Genomic DNA, 14,937 nt, shown 5'->3' with positions numbered 1-14,937 from the left:
TTTATTGAAATTTTGTTAATTGTAATTGTAAAGCGCATAGAGTTCAATTTTAATGCGCTATATAAGAACTTGTTATTAAATTAAATTAAATGTGTATTTTCTTTGGGGTAGAAATAATAAAGGGATAAGAAAATATTCAAATGTGTTTTTGATCTTCACTCGTGTACAAACACGCTCTGTCGGTGAGGGGGATCATAAGATAATTTGGTTTTTTCAACTGAGTTGATAATGTTAATAAGCTATCATAAAGAGATTTGAAAGCTAACGTTTAGATCGTTAGCCCTTCGACAGAGCGAAGGACGAAGGGCGAATACATGATAATAATAATAATACCTTTATTTAGACACGATAATGTTTAAGAGGCTGTCCGCCTAAGAACGGATAAAGCAAATTTCGGACCTTCACCGATTTCCCCGATTTTTACTGTAAAAGTCGAGACTTCTATCCCATGAACAAATATTGTGTTTATTTTGAACCAGTCTGGTTTTTTCACTTTTTACGAGATATTTTTCAAGGTGACCTCAAAGGCACCCAGTTTCCTCCCGGACCTCCATAATTTAGCTACAAAAGTCGATCGCTGCTTAAGCCGTATTTTCAATTGTAACGAGCTTTCTATTTCATATGTCGCAGATCAACCTTTTACCATTATGTTAACGGTAAAATAATCACACTGTATATATTTTTCACTGAGTTAAAAATTTTTCAAAATACTTACCTCGAGCACTGAAATTTGTGATGCGTGAGGTACATGTGGTTGAAGGCTATTTTCTCTTATGTGGGACCTAATCTAGAGTCAAATCTATTACAGCCTATAAGCACTTACACCTAATAAGTAAATTATGGAATAGAACTTTTGGGCACTCTTCATGGCGCGCCGCACAGAGCTTTGCGAATTTACTGAAATATTCGCCACTTTGATCGGAACCAGAGACAACACGATCCGCACATGAATCCGATTTCTAAGCCCTAACGGCCTAAAACTGCTTGAAGATAAAGTACCAACTCTTTAATGAGGTATCAAAATCGATAAAAACTGTTTTGTCCGTCTTACATGGCATGGAGGAAATGTTTCAGAAAAATCCTTCTCTGAAGTCATATGCAAATTAGCTGCATGCGTTCCTTGTTTTTCGACACACGCGTTCAAAATAGTTTCCGTAGCAATATTTGACCATGCAAACAATAGTTTCTATAGAAGTGGAAACGTTACTGTTGTATCCCTTTTGGATCCGGACTTGAGAAACTTACTTAATGTTCAAGAGCGCTAGCCTTTGTTTTCAGTCATCAACGACGTGCCAACGGAATTTGTTGTTGAAGAAGTTGTTCTTTTCACTCGTGTTTATTATTGTGGCCAATTTGCCAGATTTGACCATTTCTTCCAGCTATTTGCTAAAGTTTTCCTTTTAAGTGGTTAGCAAGTTGTTCATCATCATTTGTAGAATGGCATCACAGTTGGTTTGTTATAGCCTAATGGTTAGAGCACTGAACTAGCGGTGTTGCAAAAGTCAAGGGTTCGAAACACTTTCAAGCAATTTTTCAATTTTTCAGGTTTATTTTCGCAAATTAAAAGTTTCGTCTATAATTGCGATGAACTTCTTCTCGTTCCACAGTTCCTATATACTGTAGTCATATATTCATCATTTCAAAACGGTATTTGTTGAAGAGGTGAATTTTACATGTTTACTATTCCAACTTGACTGAGTCATTTACGCCCGGTCACGCAACATCTAGTTTCAGAGGTTTGTCTTGTCGTCAAACCAAACGCGAATACCGAAGATATGCAATATGATTGAGCCATCGAGAGAAGAAGAATCCTGCCGGGAGAAATTTAAAAATAATACAAATGATTCAAACTGGCATTTTAATAAACTCCTCCAAAATTCACATATCATTAATTTCTCGAAATGAAGAAAATCACAAACCTATATTTACGCGTAAATGCTACTAACATCTCCTACGGTCAGGGTAGTATTTTTTCCTTTCTTTTTTCTCTTTTAATTTTTTGCGAGTTAAGAACATCGCCACAAACTTAATAACGACAAATTTTGAGAGATTTTCGCCAATTTTCTCAGAAGTGAGTACGTTAATTCGCTGAGTACAACTGTTTATCAGGTTACTTTGAGGCTGTGCCTATTGTTCTAAAACAAACACACTCCACAGACACCATCATTTGTTTCCTGGGCTATGCAGCTTCTGATATAGTTTAATTAAAGCATTGGCATTCCTGTATAAATGACATCAGTTGCTCAATAAGGTCTTTTTTCCTGTCTCTTGATTTAAATGGTACTTCAAAAAACGACAAGATTTCTTTGAGCATTGCTACGTTAACTAAGCTTATTCTCCTTTGCGCACTCGCACAGATTAAAGGCATAGTAGGACAGAGGGTGCTGCGGCTTTAGTTCATTGAGAATGTGTTCCATCAGCCGTTGTCGTTCAGCTTCTTCTTCCTCTAGGAACAGTTCCTTCGGATTTTGCTCGATTTCTGAGGGTGTTCGTTGCCTTTTTCTGTTTGCTGTAAGGCGAGAGAAAAACCCCTGCACTTGGCTCTTGGTAAGCCACTCGTCTCGGTCAAACAACCTATTGTTCTGCTCGTCTCTTGCCTTTCGCATATCATTTGAAACTTGCTGAGGGTCAGCTTTTAGCCCTGATTGTTCGCCTAGATCAAACTTTGCTGTTAGATAATTCTTAACTTTGTCACTGCCTAGTGGATCCTTCTCGTGGCTTGGGTAGGGCCCAGCCCATACTGACAGTGTTTACTGGAGGCATTGAGTCACGTACAACCTGGTAGGTACTAGTTTCGCACTGTGGTTCGTCAGTGATGCTGACTGATGTAGTAAAACCTCTCTGCTCAATCTCTACGGAGTTTATCATATACTGTTTCTGACAGCCTTTCATCCTTCATACAATGGTCCCCTACGTTCAAATGTAACTCAAGCTCTGAAAACGTTTGGAAACTCTTCACGCATCCAGGCTCCGAACATTCAAAAATGTCCATCTTTGAATCGTCCAAATCATCGTCTTCATTTGAGACCTCTGTTCCAGGAACTGTGTATTCATACACACGTACATTGTGAAAAGGGAAGAACTCCTTACTTACAACGAGAGCGGTGTCCCCTTGGTCATTTGAAACTAGCTGGTCGTAAGAAATCTCCTTGCCACGCCCTATTCCGTACGACCTCCACGCACGTATACTTTTTTCCCCAAACTGGATGTTGTGTAGCTTGCTAAAACCATCTATCTTGTTCACTTCTAAGGCTCTCTTAGACTCGTCAACTTCGCATACGCACGCCGGCGGATGTACCTTTCACTGGTCTCTCAGAGAGCGCCTTTCTCATGTCTCCCGCTTTTCGAATGTCGTGTCCTTCGTTGCAGAAACGTCGGGTGCATGTTTTCATTGGGCACAGGACACGATCACACATATCCTTGCCATACTGTGGCTCTGAAAAGTCATACCGAAAGACTTCAATACCTGCCCGCTGACCGATGCCTCTTGCTGCGGCAATGAAAGAATTATTACGATAACATCCAGCTTCATCGGACCTTAGGCAAACTCGAGTGATGTGGGGCTTCTTGGTTTTAATTTCTTTTAGTGTACTCTCTATGATGGAGCACACGGCGAACCAATCCTGCTGACATGTGTCAAACAGATGGGCATAGGACTGCAGTTCTAGTTTTCCTTTGTGGTTTGGATCACTTGCGATCACTGTCGAGATGTGCCAACTCATTCCTCTCTTGCCGAACCAATCGGACTGCTACTCACGAAATCTAAGCTGGATAAATTTCATTGCCCAGTCCATTATGACTAATGCACAGTCTTGACTGGTGCTTATCATCTTCAGCTGATCTTGCTTTGCTGCTTCCTGGTTTATGGAGCGAACAATGTGAGCCTTCCACTGCAAAATGTCGGTTTTTGCAAGCTTGAAGTCATAGAGGAGTTCATCTCGTTGTTCGCTGCTGTAAGGTCTCCAAGACAGTCCTCGAATTTTGTCTTCGACTTCATCAAGGACATTTCGTAGATTTTGACACTCCTTACAGTTTTCTGTGTGTTGGTGGGAATCATTTTCCTGGAAGTCGAGATCTTGTTCATCACTAAGAGCGAGCTTACGGCAATGATCAGGACATACAGCCTCTTCTGGATTGCAATGAACGCGAAAATCAGTCTTCAAGTAGCGTTTTGCTTTCTTCAGCCTTTCTTTGACTTCAGCGCCCCATTGCCTTTTCATTCCCCCTTTCTCTAAGTCGTCGGCTATCATTTCAATTTTATGGAAGCCAGCTGAACCATCGGCAGCAGTGTTCCCGAGGCCTTGCAATGACTTTCTCTGTGAGGCTTCTCTGACTTCAAGAATCTTGAATAAAGTAGAGCGACCTATAGGTTCAAACGTCTCCTCCCGACAGTATTGCATGTACTGGCTAATCATTGTAGAGCGCGTCACTGTACGCACGACGTTCGGCATCTCAATGGTGTCACCACTGTCTAACTGCAGCGACCTAGTTCCGTAAGCCGGATACGTCCTGGTAAAAATATGGACGATTAATGAACTCGATAAAATGGTCCACTTTACTCATATCAATGCGCGCACGATGATGTTTTTTCTTCTCAGGCACTCTTCCAGGACCTATTGTTTTTGCATGACTCCGCGCTCTTTGTATCTGACGAGTTGACAACTTATCGTATGGTGAGGGAAGTTTCTTTAACGTGCTAATCGAATACTTATAGGCATAAAGGCTTAGAATTTGCGTTTTGGTGCTTTTGGCTTCAGCATTCTTGTAAGCGGTCATCAAAGCTTTCAGCACGTTATCGGCTAATACTTTATCATTCTTTTCTTCACCTGGAGATACCAAGGCATGAAAAAGCCGCTTACCGTCGTTTGGGGCTATCACATCGCACACCAGCATGCAGTCTTCAGCCGCTTTGTGGATGCAGTATTGTCGTTGTACTGCAGTGCTTTCATCCCATGAGTCCAGTTGTGAAGTTAGTGGTAGTCGCGTGCAAGTAATCTTGCTGGCAATTTTGTCCATCGCTGCGTTGTAAGTGCTGAGAATCTCTGTGTCGGTGCTCTGAAGAGAGGTTGCTTGAGCACTCCCTGGACCTCAGCCGGGACTAGAGCAAGGCTTTGGAGTGAGAAAATGACGGAATGGAGTGGTCTCCATTTCGGCTGAACGTGCTTGTATAGCAGCTTTAGCATCCGATCTGGCTGGTCTGAGAGATAAGACAGTCTCACTAACGACGGGAAAGGTAAACGAGCATTTCTGAACATGCTTTATCAGCCATAATGCCACTTTTTATTGAAAGACCCAATAAAACGGAAAGGCATATATAGGGGTTAATTTTCGAAAAAAAGAAGGGTTTCATCTTTTATCCAGCAGTGTTGTTTTCATATTAAGTTTATTCCACAGCTACTAACACATTATTTTTCTGAGTTCTTTGCCTAGTGTACATGGTTGATGTGGCATGCGCAAGCTAAACACATAGTGAGAAAAGTACGGAATCTCAGGGACAATGAATAGATCCAAGAAACCTTTCAGAAACTGCTCCCTCTTGGTCTTGTGAACCTTCTGCAGAACCCCGCCATCTTAAACTCAACAATCGTTCAGCATGCTTCTTCCGGCAAGTGGTGCAGACAGCTATAGATTAGTGCAAACGATTGATAACTCGCGATCGTAATGTATAATATTACAGGCCTGACCAGCTGACGTCCTTGTGTATGTGTTTTAAGGAAGAGTATTCTTGAGCGGTAAGGTGAGTCGACGCGAGGGGAATAGGAAGAAATTTACACACCCGATCCACCGCTCCAGAATATTGCCGCTCACTAAGTTGCCAGCTACGCAGGCCAGTATAAAAAAAAAAAAAAAAACAAAAACAAAAAGCAAAAAGAAAACAAAAAACAAAAGGAAAACAGAAAACAAAAAGAAAACAAAAAACAAAAAGAAAACAAAGAAAACCAAACATATTTAGGAAAAAAAAGAAATTTATTCGGCAGTTTAGTATGAACTACGGGAAAGTTGAAATGTGAGCAACAATAACAGAAACTTTTAAGAGTAGTGTATAGTAAGGGTAGACTTGTAGGAGTGCAGGGCTGGAAAATAGAACTAGCGAACCACAAGTTAAGGCTGATGGTACTTACTGGTGATCCAACAGCAGCGATTACGTCAAATATAAGTTTAACTTGGTCGGCCATTTAGAAGTTTACAACGTGGCTGCCCGACACACATGAATGCTTGCGCAGTTAAGTCAGTAAATGTTACGTGACAACTGGTGTAGATCCCAACGGATTTTAATTGAATTACAGCGAAGTAAACAAAGTTTGGAAGAAGGGAAAAATAATCCAGCATAGTGTTGTAGAGCGTTTTCAAGGATTGATATTTCAAGTATTTTTAGGTTTGCCTTTTGTTTTATTAAGTCTCGCCTTTTCGCCCCTACGTGCTATTTTGATGAATCTATAGTTTTGATCATTTATTTTTGGTGTGTGCTTGAACTTGGCTCAGCACTTACCGTGCTAGACATTTTAATCTCTTGTTATGGTCGAGGATAACTAGTTTGCTAGTTGGTCATGTTTGGGTTGGTAAAACTCACCTTGAGTCTTACCCACACTGAACATCCTGTTTTGGAAATTCCCACGGTTAGCTAACCCAAACATGTCTGTGATTTTTGTATTTAATACTGGAGCACTCCTTGCTGAAAGTAGTAGAAAATAAGCAGTGGAACAAGAGAGAGAAAATTAGCTGTAGTAGAAGCAGCAGTTTAGGAGAATAAAGAAGAAAATTAGAGTCTCAATACCTCTTGTTAATTCGCCAAGCGAGTGGTAAAACCCCCACAACAATAGGATAAAAGAGGCTGTTAGGAAAACGAGCTCTGTTGCGTCTTGCCGAAAAAAAAACATCTCTTGCTACTGAAGAGAGGTTAAGGAAATATTACTGGTAATATCTTCGATGTCGACTTCTCTTTGGTTGATGATAACTGAATTAGTTGGCGATAAGCGTGCAAACCAAACACAGCGGTTTTACTTAATCAGCGCTTCCTGGGAGATGAAAATGGCCATAAACTCAAAAAATACCTTACCTTAGAAGTGTGGAATAATATGCTCTTCCGTTAAAAGAGACAGCTCTTTGTGTTTAAGAACATAGTAGACAAAAATTTTTATGGACACAATTTTGAATAACGCTAATTTGCATAACTTATAATCTATAAACACAGGTCTTTCCTCTCTAGAACACCAATGTTTTCAACTTAACGGCAAAAAAGTCGCATGATATGTATTTTTCAATATAAAAATCCGCTCTTCAGTTTTATATTATGATTTGTAACAAGTTCTCAGATCCCAAATTTACCTGTTGGTCGGATCGCGTTATCTTTGATTTCGATCAAAACGGCGAATATTTGTGAAATTTGCAAAGCTCTGTGCGGCGCGCCATGAAGAGTACCCAAAAGTTTTATTCCATAATTTACTTATTAGGTGTAAGTGCTTATAGGCTGTAATAGATTTGACTCCAGATCAGGTCCCAGATAAGAGAAAATAGCTTTTAACCACATGTACCTCACGCATCACAAATTTCAGTGCTCGAGGTAAGTATTTTGAAAAATTTGTAACTCAGTGAAAAATATATAGTGTAATCATTTGACCGTTGACGTAGTGGCAGAGGGTTGATCTTAGACATATAAAGTAGAAAGCTCGTTAGAGTTGAAAATACGGCTTAAGCAGCGTTCGACTTTTGTAGCTAAATTATGGAGGTCGGGGGTGGGAAATGGGTGCCTTTGAGATCACCTTGAAAAATATCTCGTAAAAAGTGAAAAAACCAGACTGATTTGAAATAAACGCAATATTTGTTCATGGGATTGAAGTATCGACTTTCACAGTAAAAATCAGGGAAATCGGTGAAGGTCCGAAATTTGCCTTATCCGTTCTTAGGTGGACAGCCTCTTAAAGCTGAACAGCTTGTGGGGTCGTGTGTAAATGCAAATAAAATCTAAATTAGATAAATTCAAATGATGATGGTTTTTGAGGAGAGGGGAAAACCAGAACACCCGGAGAAAAACCTCTCGGAGTAGGGTATAGAATCAACAAACTCAATCCGCTTCTGACGCCGGGTCCGAGAATCGAACCCGGGACACATTGGTGGAAGGCGAGCGCTCTCACCACTACGCCAACCCTGCTCCCCGAGGGCTTCCAACCACTCGCCGAACACCAGAAATATCAGCTTTAGTATCTCGTCATGGTGGCTAGTTTACATTGTCAACTCAGTTGCTGAAACCAAATTATCTTGCCAATTCCTGTTAAAGGTGTAAGAACAATGGAAAGCCGCAAACCAAATTATCTTGCCTGAATTTCTGCCAAAGGTGTGAGAACAATGGAAAGCCGCAAACTGAGATCGGCCTAAGACTACGGACCATACTTCTAACTCTCATAGATACAAAATCATAATTTCTGCTTCGTTGAATAATCAGCAGCTCTATCAGAGCCACCAAAGCCATTGAACAGAAAGGATTTGTTACGATCAATACAATTGATAGATTGACTCTACATGGTGAGACAAACGATCAAACATTGATTTATCAAGAAAACCACGACGAACAGTAACATTTCCTATAACAAAGAACTTGTTGTTCTTCTGTAACAGTTCGGAATGATCTGAGAAAGTAAACCTACTTCATAGTCAACTCTTTGTCTATCTGACGGGGAGCGATAGCTTGGAATTTTAAAATCTGCTTAAGTACTGGCTGTACTTCTATCCCCGTATCAGAAAGGACCAAGTTTAAACAAAACAGCACAAGACAATTTCGAACTTAGCAGGCCTGTACTTTACGATAAGCTGTTCACGAGAATCGAAAAGTTAAGAAAAGTGGAAATTTCCCATACAGTAAAAAAAAAATTTCGTCAGCACACAAATGAGTGAAATTCGTGTTTAAAATAGAATATCAATAAAGAGATTTGGCACCACGTGAACGTGAAACGGCAGACGTCAGCTTGCCCTTTCACGTTTCATGTAAAATAGCGTGAACCCTGCTGCTGTAGCTTCACGCGAGATCATTTGACGGCGCCCCTGAATGACAGAAGGAATAGTTTTGTGCCCTTTTTCCGGCAATAAACTTCTACTCTGTGAGAGAAAAAGTGAAGAAAATCTTACTTACACGGCAAACGCAAAACAGGTTACTTTCACACAGAAATGGCAAAGCGAAACCGTCGAACGTGAAAACAATGTCAGGAAAAAAGGTCACGTGGTCACTCTCGCCGTTCACGTTTCACGTAAACGCGGTGCTAAATCTCTCTAATACATCCTTACGCGTATCACATAGCCAAGACTTTGGTAAGGAGTGAGGGATGCATTTGTCATAGTTTGACACACATACGCTATGCTGAAGCCAGCCGGAGCCTGAGAATTGTACTCCACAATTCCGTCCAAAAAGTTACCAATATTCTCGACAAAGAGCCAAGTGTCATTCGGCTGTGAAATATCATTGCATGACAAGAAGTCACGCTCTAAAGTCGTGAAATCCTTCTGGGCGATCAGCTGGTCCACATAGCCGAAGGCTTTCATTATATTTTTCTGACACTATAAAAGTAAGCGAGAGTAAATCACTTAATTAACGGTATATTGTAACAAACAGGAGATCTCGCGCGACAAGTGCACTGGACAAGCCCCACCTGTACTGTTCCCTGTAATATCTTTTGCTAATTCAAGAAATACGGTAAAAGAGGAATTTGTTTAAAATGATAAATGTGCATCTCTAATTTTATTTGAACACTATCCAAAGTTCAGGTACGGTCAAACGCAATATGCATTTTATTTTTAATCTGAAATAGGTATTCAAATCATAGTTATGTATTACGTTGCACAATTCACATTCCAACACGATAAAACTAATCAAAACGTACTTGCATGGACCCACCAACAAGTGGGGACGCGAAACTTGCGGCAGCAACCTAGACATAAATAAATACATACGTTAAACAAAGATTGTTAAGACTGAACAGCGATTTTTATATATATATATATTTTTTAAAGACATTTCTCCTGTCCATATCTTTTTCGTTACCTATTCTGTATTTGTGTGAGCTTTCAGGAATCAAGAATCGTGCGCTGATACTAACTTTCCCGTATATTTAGTTTTCTCGCTTGTTATGACACTCATGACACATCTTGCCGACATTTCATGCGATGAGCCATCAACGACCTAATTAATTTTGGAAATATCTAAAAGTCAGATAACCTACGTTTTTGTAATCTTGAAAATCTGTCTTGGCCTGCACAGGCGCTGATGACGCAACCGCTGCCTTCACAAGATGAGGATACTATGTAGAATAAAACACAAAGAATGAGGAACCACTTTGAAGAAATTAGGATTGTTTGTATTTTTAATTGTCAATTTCGAGGGTGGGCTAGTGTTCTGTACTGTAGGAGTCTTTAATCGGTTTTGTAACCAATTGTTTTCCTAGCGCTGTTCATGTGTTCTCGATGTGGAGCCGGCGAGGTTGCACTCGCCGTAAGATGTTCCCCTACATTTCTAAATTCGTCGCCGTTTCCACGTTGCACAGGGCACACACACAACTCTAAAAGTGTAACCGGATAAATTCTCCCTGCTAGGTAGGCAATGTAAAAAATATCGGCCAAAAACAAATCTTTGTCTAGAAGAGAAGAATCTGAAGAAAATTTACCTTCAGTCTGAACCAAGCGGCTAGATTTCCCGGGTAGGAACCGCCATATGCAACCCACTGATTCTGATCTGTGAGTTTGTACGTCTTCTGGGCAAAGACACAAAACTCGGCCAAGTCTGCCAATCTGTAAAGAAACATTCGGAACATCATTAGTCGTTCTCAAAAAGAAAAGGGATTTTCTATAAGATGACGTATTTTTCGCCGCAGGAACTTGTAACAAGCTTCATTGAAAAATCTTGACGCCACTGACAGTCCTAAAACAGAGGAGTCGTTTCGAAAGAATATTATTTGTTTTATTCGCTCTTGATTTCCAAACGTAATATAACTATAGAGCTCAAAATCTATTCTTTGGATAACGCTCAAACTTAAGCTCAAGGAGGAAAAAGACTTAATATTCTGAATATCAATTTTGGTATCATCTGATTGCTTAAAATGAGGGCAATTTTTACCGCAATTGGCTGTAATGGTCAATTATAGTACAGACAACGTTGCTCGCTTCAACGTGACACGCAATGGTCACGCACTGAAAGAATCGTTTTATTTGACATGGATATTGTGATAAAAATCAAATCGACCGTGGTTTAGTGTGGTCTTTATTCTGTGATATTCGCCATCACATTGGTCAAAACCTGTTGCAGACTCACTTAACTGCGTCATACGTAGGCTCGATTTCCGCCGCTCTCTCGAGTCGGATCTTATTCGTTTCCTCGGGGAGGAGCGCGGACTTCTATTCCCGAACAACGGCTGGTAATCGAGCCTACGCCACACGGTGAGTCCAGAAATTTTGCGCACTGTTATTACGAACATCGTTGTCGATACTGAAGAGTATAGACCATACCAAACCACTATCGATTTTATAATTTCACCATGTATCGCTTCTTTATGCTAAGATTACTTACGCTTGCTGACTTGAAAGATATTTGAGGTTCTCAGTTTCCAAATAGTCTTCAAAAGTACTTAGACCATAGTAACGATGCTCCACCGCAAAGAGTAGGCCACTATATTGCTCTGCCAGTGCCACAATATTTCCTAAATAATTTGCAGAGTATACAAATTTGATAGAAAAATAACTGGCACGCGCAAGTTAGTTGTGTGGACAACTTTCCTGCCTTCCCAAGTCTCAACCAAACCCACCTAACCACGAAACCGTGATCACTTGACTTTAAAAATATCCCTTGTCATGTTCGCGACCATATCAGTTTCATCAAGCTGCGACCGCCAAACCATACTGTCCGGGTCGTACACATAAAGCGGCGAAGATGTCGAATAATAACAGAACAGCGCTTCGACCAACGAGTTTAAAGACGGCGAAGAATACCAATATTCACAAACGATCCGGTCGCCCTTTCATCAAAGATTACGAGACTCGGGGAGCCGTAAAAACCACATTTTGAAGGGCGGTAAGCAAAAGAAAAGGAACAGTTTTACGTACACAAAATTTTATAAGCGCTTCACCACGTGCGAAAAAGGATAGCGAGTAAAATTACCACCCAGCCGGACCAACACTCAAGGTCTTAAAACAATTGAGAAGAATATGCTACCTTTCTATAACATCAAGAAATGGTTAGATATTCTAGTCTTCTCGGATAGGGACGAATAAATGGAGGTCCCGTCTCCTGCAGGGTTAGGGGTAGGAGACGTGAATTTCCCACACACGAGATTACTGTGGGTTGGATGTCCTCTTCTGGGGAGGGATGAGTGGGTTTCCACATTTGCATTTAAAACGAGCTATCGCTCATATGTGACATGTGGTTAAATAAAATTACTGACTTACTTATTCTCTGAAGGATTGTGGTCTACATGACATACAAAAGATGAGAAACGGAACGGACTAAAACATAAAACCTTGTTGAGGAATAACCTCAACAATACTCTGAGCAGACTCCTTTTAAGTGGTCCTTAGGGCACTTTTATTCAACAGACAAAGACAGCAAAATTAAGCGCTCTTGTCGAACGATAACGGGGGATTTTTTTTTCAGTTTCACTTCAAGCTGTCAAAGTGAAAGACCATATAGTTTACTTTGAAAACGTTTCTTCAGATAACTAGGAATTAACAAGCAGCTTTAAAAGTTTGCTGATTTCTCACTCTGTGCTTTTTCAGGTTTAATACTAAACTAGTTTTAACCAACCTGGTCATCTGGCAGTGTAAAATTATGGGAGTAACGCTTATCATGCAGTTACGCGGAAGTTGTGGGAAAATAACAGAGCTTAATATAGTTTCGAAACAATCTCTCACCATAGTCTATAGCAGCTCCAGATAATTCTGTTTCTCCTCCGATGTATAAGAAAACTGGCCCATCTTCCTTTCTCTAATTAGGATTTACCCAGTAACGTTGTTTTAATGTCTTCTGTGACGGCTCAAAGTGATCCAGTGCCTGCTCCAAAGTGTATTCTTCGATTGGATCGTGTCGCGCATACAACAAATATTGATGTTCACGCACATACTCGCGGATCTTGTAAGATATTTCGGTTTGGAAACATGAGGTATGATAAATAACCGCCAACAGCAAGAGCCACTGGATTAAAAACCTCTCCATGACAGTGATATACAATTCCGATTACCATGAAATTAAATTGTCTTCAGATGCCCCGTGGCTTGACGTTCAGACTCTTCATGTGAGCATCTCGTGACTGCGGCATTCATGCGATTCAGAGCGTGACTCTTAGTCACGCAATCAATCACTTTTAAGAATTATACGCGAACTTCTGCGGTTACTGCTCTGGAAAACCATACATGTGTAGCCTGCTAATCACAGTAATGAGTATGTAGTAGTCTAAAACTTAGAAAATTTAAAAAGCAGTACGGTACATTCGGGAATTCATCGCAGTTTTGAAACATTCAGAATCTACGATTTGTAATGACCTGAAAAGGTTGATATGAGTTGCAAAGCAACTGCGTGACACATTACTTAACGTTTCTGTTGTCTTTTAGTTATCTCTAGAACCAATTATCAGTGGTAATTTCAAGAGATCAGTAAGACTGACAGATAACACTTCTGATAAAAAATGCCCTGTGTATATAATTTATCAGATGAAGTTATCCTGTGGCAATGAACATCCGACGATAATTCATACTTCAATCAATCCAACTAATCCTTTATTTAAACACGTGACACCTAGGAGTACAGAAGTTCTCGTTAAAACGTGTACGTGTCTGTACAATTAGAAAGAAAACATAGATTCTGTAAGAATACAAATAATAAGTAGATCTATTAAATAACTAAAAACAGGATCGAAGATCATAGACAAGAGCTATCAACAAAAATTTACGATATTAACAATATTAACAATAACAATATTTACAATCACTACCGCTAAGCCATGTGGGCTTTAAGAGAACGCTTGAATGAAACAATATCTTGAGATTCTCTGAGTTTAGGGGGTAGCGCATTCCAAAGTTTACTAGCTAAAAATGAAAATGACCGATGTAAAAACTCAAGATTAAAAGGAGGTAAATCTAGCCTTGTATTGAGCCCACGTAAACTATACGGTACACTTCTAAAATTAAAATTACGGGCAGATTCCCTTTCCCCGCCTCCCCCGAGCAAACCAACGGCCATTTGACACAGTAGGTCCTCCCGCGGGTTTGGGTTTCTGACCTTGCCTGGATGGGGCGGGGAATTCGAACTGGAGGTGTAATTTCTTTTTTCTTTTTTCGTGAGTGAATGGCCCAGAAAGAAAATTTTTTTCACACCTGCAACAGCACCAAACACTAATACGGTACATGACCGCTAAACTCTATCGTTGATAACACAAATAACCCTTAGATAAAAAGAAAATATGCTCGAGTAGGGCATTTGAACGCAATTTTAACGAAGGGGTGCAGGAATGTGAACGAACTACTATTCAAAAGTTCAAATGCCCATGGAAGGGATGTCGAAGTTTCGAAAAGATCAACGTATAAGGCTACTGAGTCAACAATGGAGTCGGATGGTTGAAATTGGTTATCAGAGTTTCCTGATTATGGAAAATTATGTAGCCAAAACTGTCAAGGACATTTTCTCGCCAAGGGGGAAAAAAGTGCTTAACAAAGATACGAATTTCAATTGCAATTACCCTTCATTTACACCCTTTTAAAGCTATCAACGAACTTTTTCTCGCCAAGAAGGGTACGAATTTTTAAACTTTAAACTTTAATGATAAGTAATCCCAAAAAAAAGGTTTTTCAGAACCTATTTACAAATATGAATGCTAACTATATCTGACAAGCTATTGTTAAATTCTAAATTCTAACAGTCACTCGATCATTCGTTCATGGCAAGTTTCAGGACTTTCTTAAAGGCCTTTA

General features: G+C 40.0%; 3 pseudogenes across 2 annotated transcripts; all 3 read right to left on the bottom strand.

The window, feature by feature from the left end:
* Positions 1-1,841: 1,841 nt before the first annotated feature.
* LOC148741496 (uncharacterized) lies at positions 1,842-3,722 on the bottom strand (annotated as a pseudogene).
* LOC148741495 (uncharacterized) lies at positions 1,842-7,051 on the bottom strand (annotated as a pseudogene). Its single transcript, XR_016001972.1, has 2 exons — positions 6,572-7,051; positions 1,842-5,622 (listed from the first exon to the last, which is right to left on the bottom strand). The product of XR_016001972.1 is annotated as an uncharacterized LOC148741495 (transcript).
* Positions 7,052-7,409: 358 nt separating this feature from the next.
* On the bottom strand, positions 7,410-13,260 carry LOC148741494 (thymus-specific serine protease-like; annotated as a pseudogene). The gene is made up of 6 exons (XR_016001984.1): positions 12,886-13,260; positions 11,549-11,678; positions 10,650-10,773; positions 10,209-10,286; positions 9,870-9,917; positions 7,410-9,546 (listed from the first exon to the last, which is right to left on the bottom strand). The product of XR_016001984.1 is annotated as a thymus-specific serine protease-like (transcript).
* Between the last annotated feature and the right edge of the window lie 1,677 nt (positions 13,261-14,937).

Source organism: Stylophora pistillata, chromosome 1 (assembly GCF_964205215.1).
Source record: "Stylophora pistillata chromosome 1, jaStyPist1.2, whole genome shotgun sequence".
NCBI lineage: Eukaryota > Metazoa > Cnidaria > Anthozoa > Scleractinia > Pocilloporidae > Stylophora > Stylophora pistillata.
This window is presented reverse-complemented; position numbering and strand designations above follow the sequence as displayed.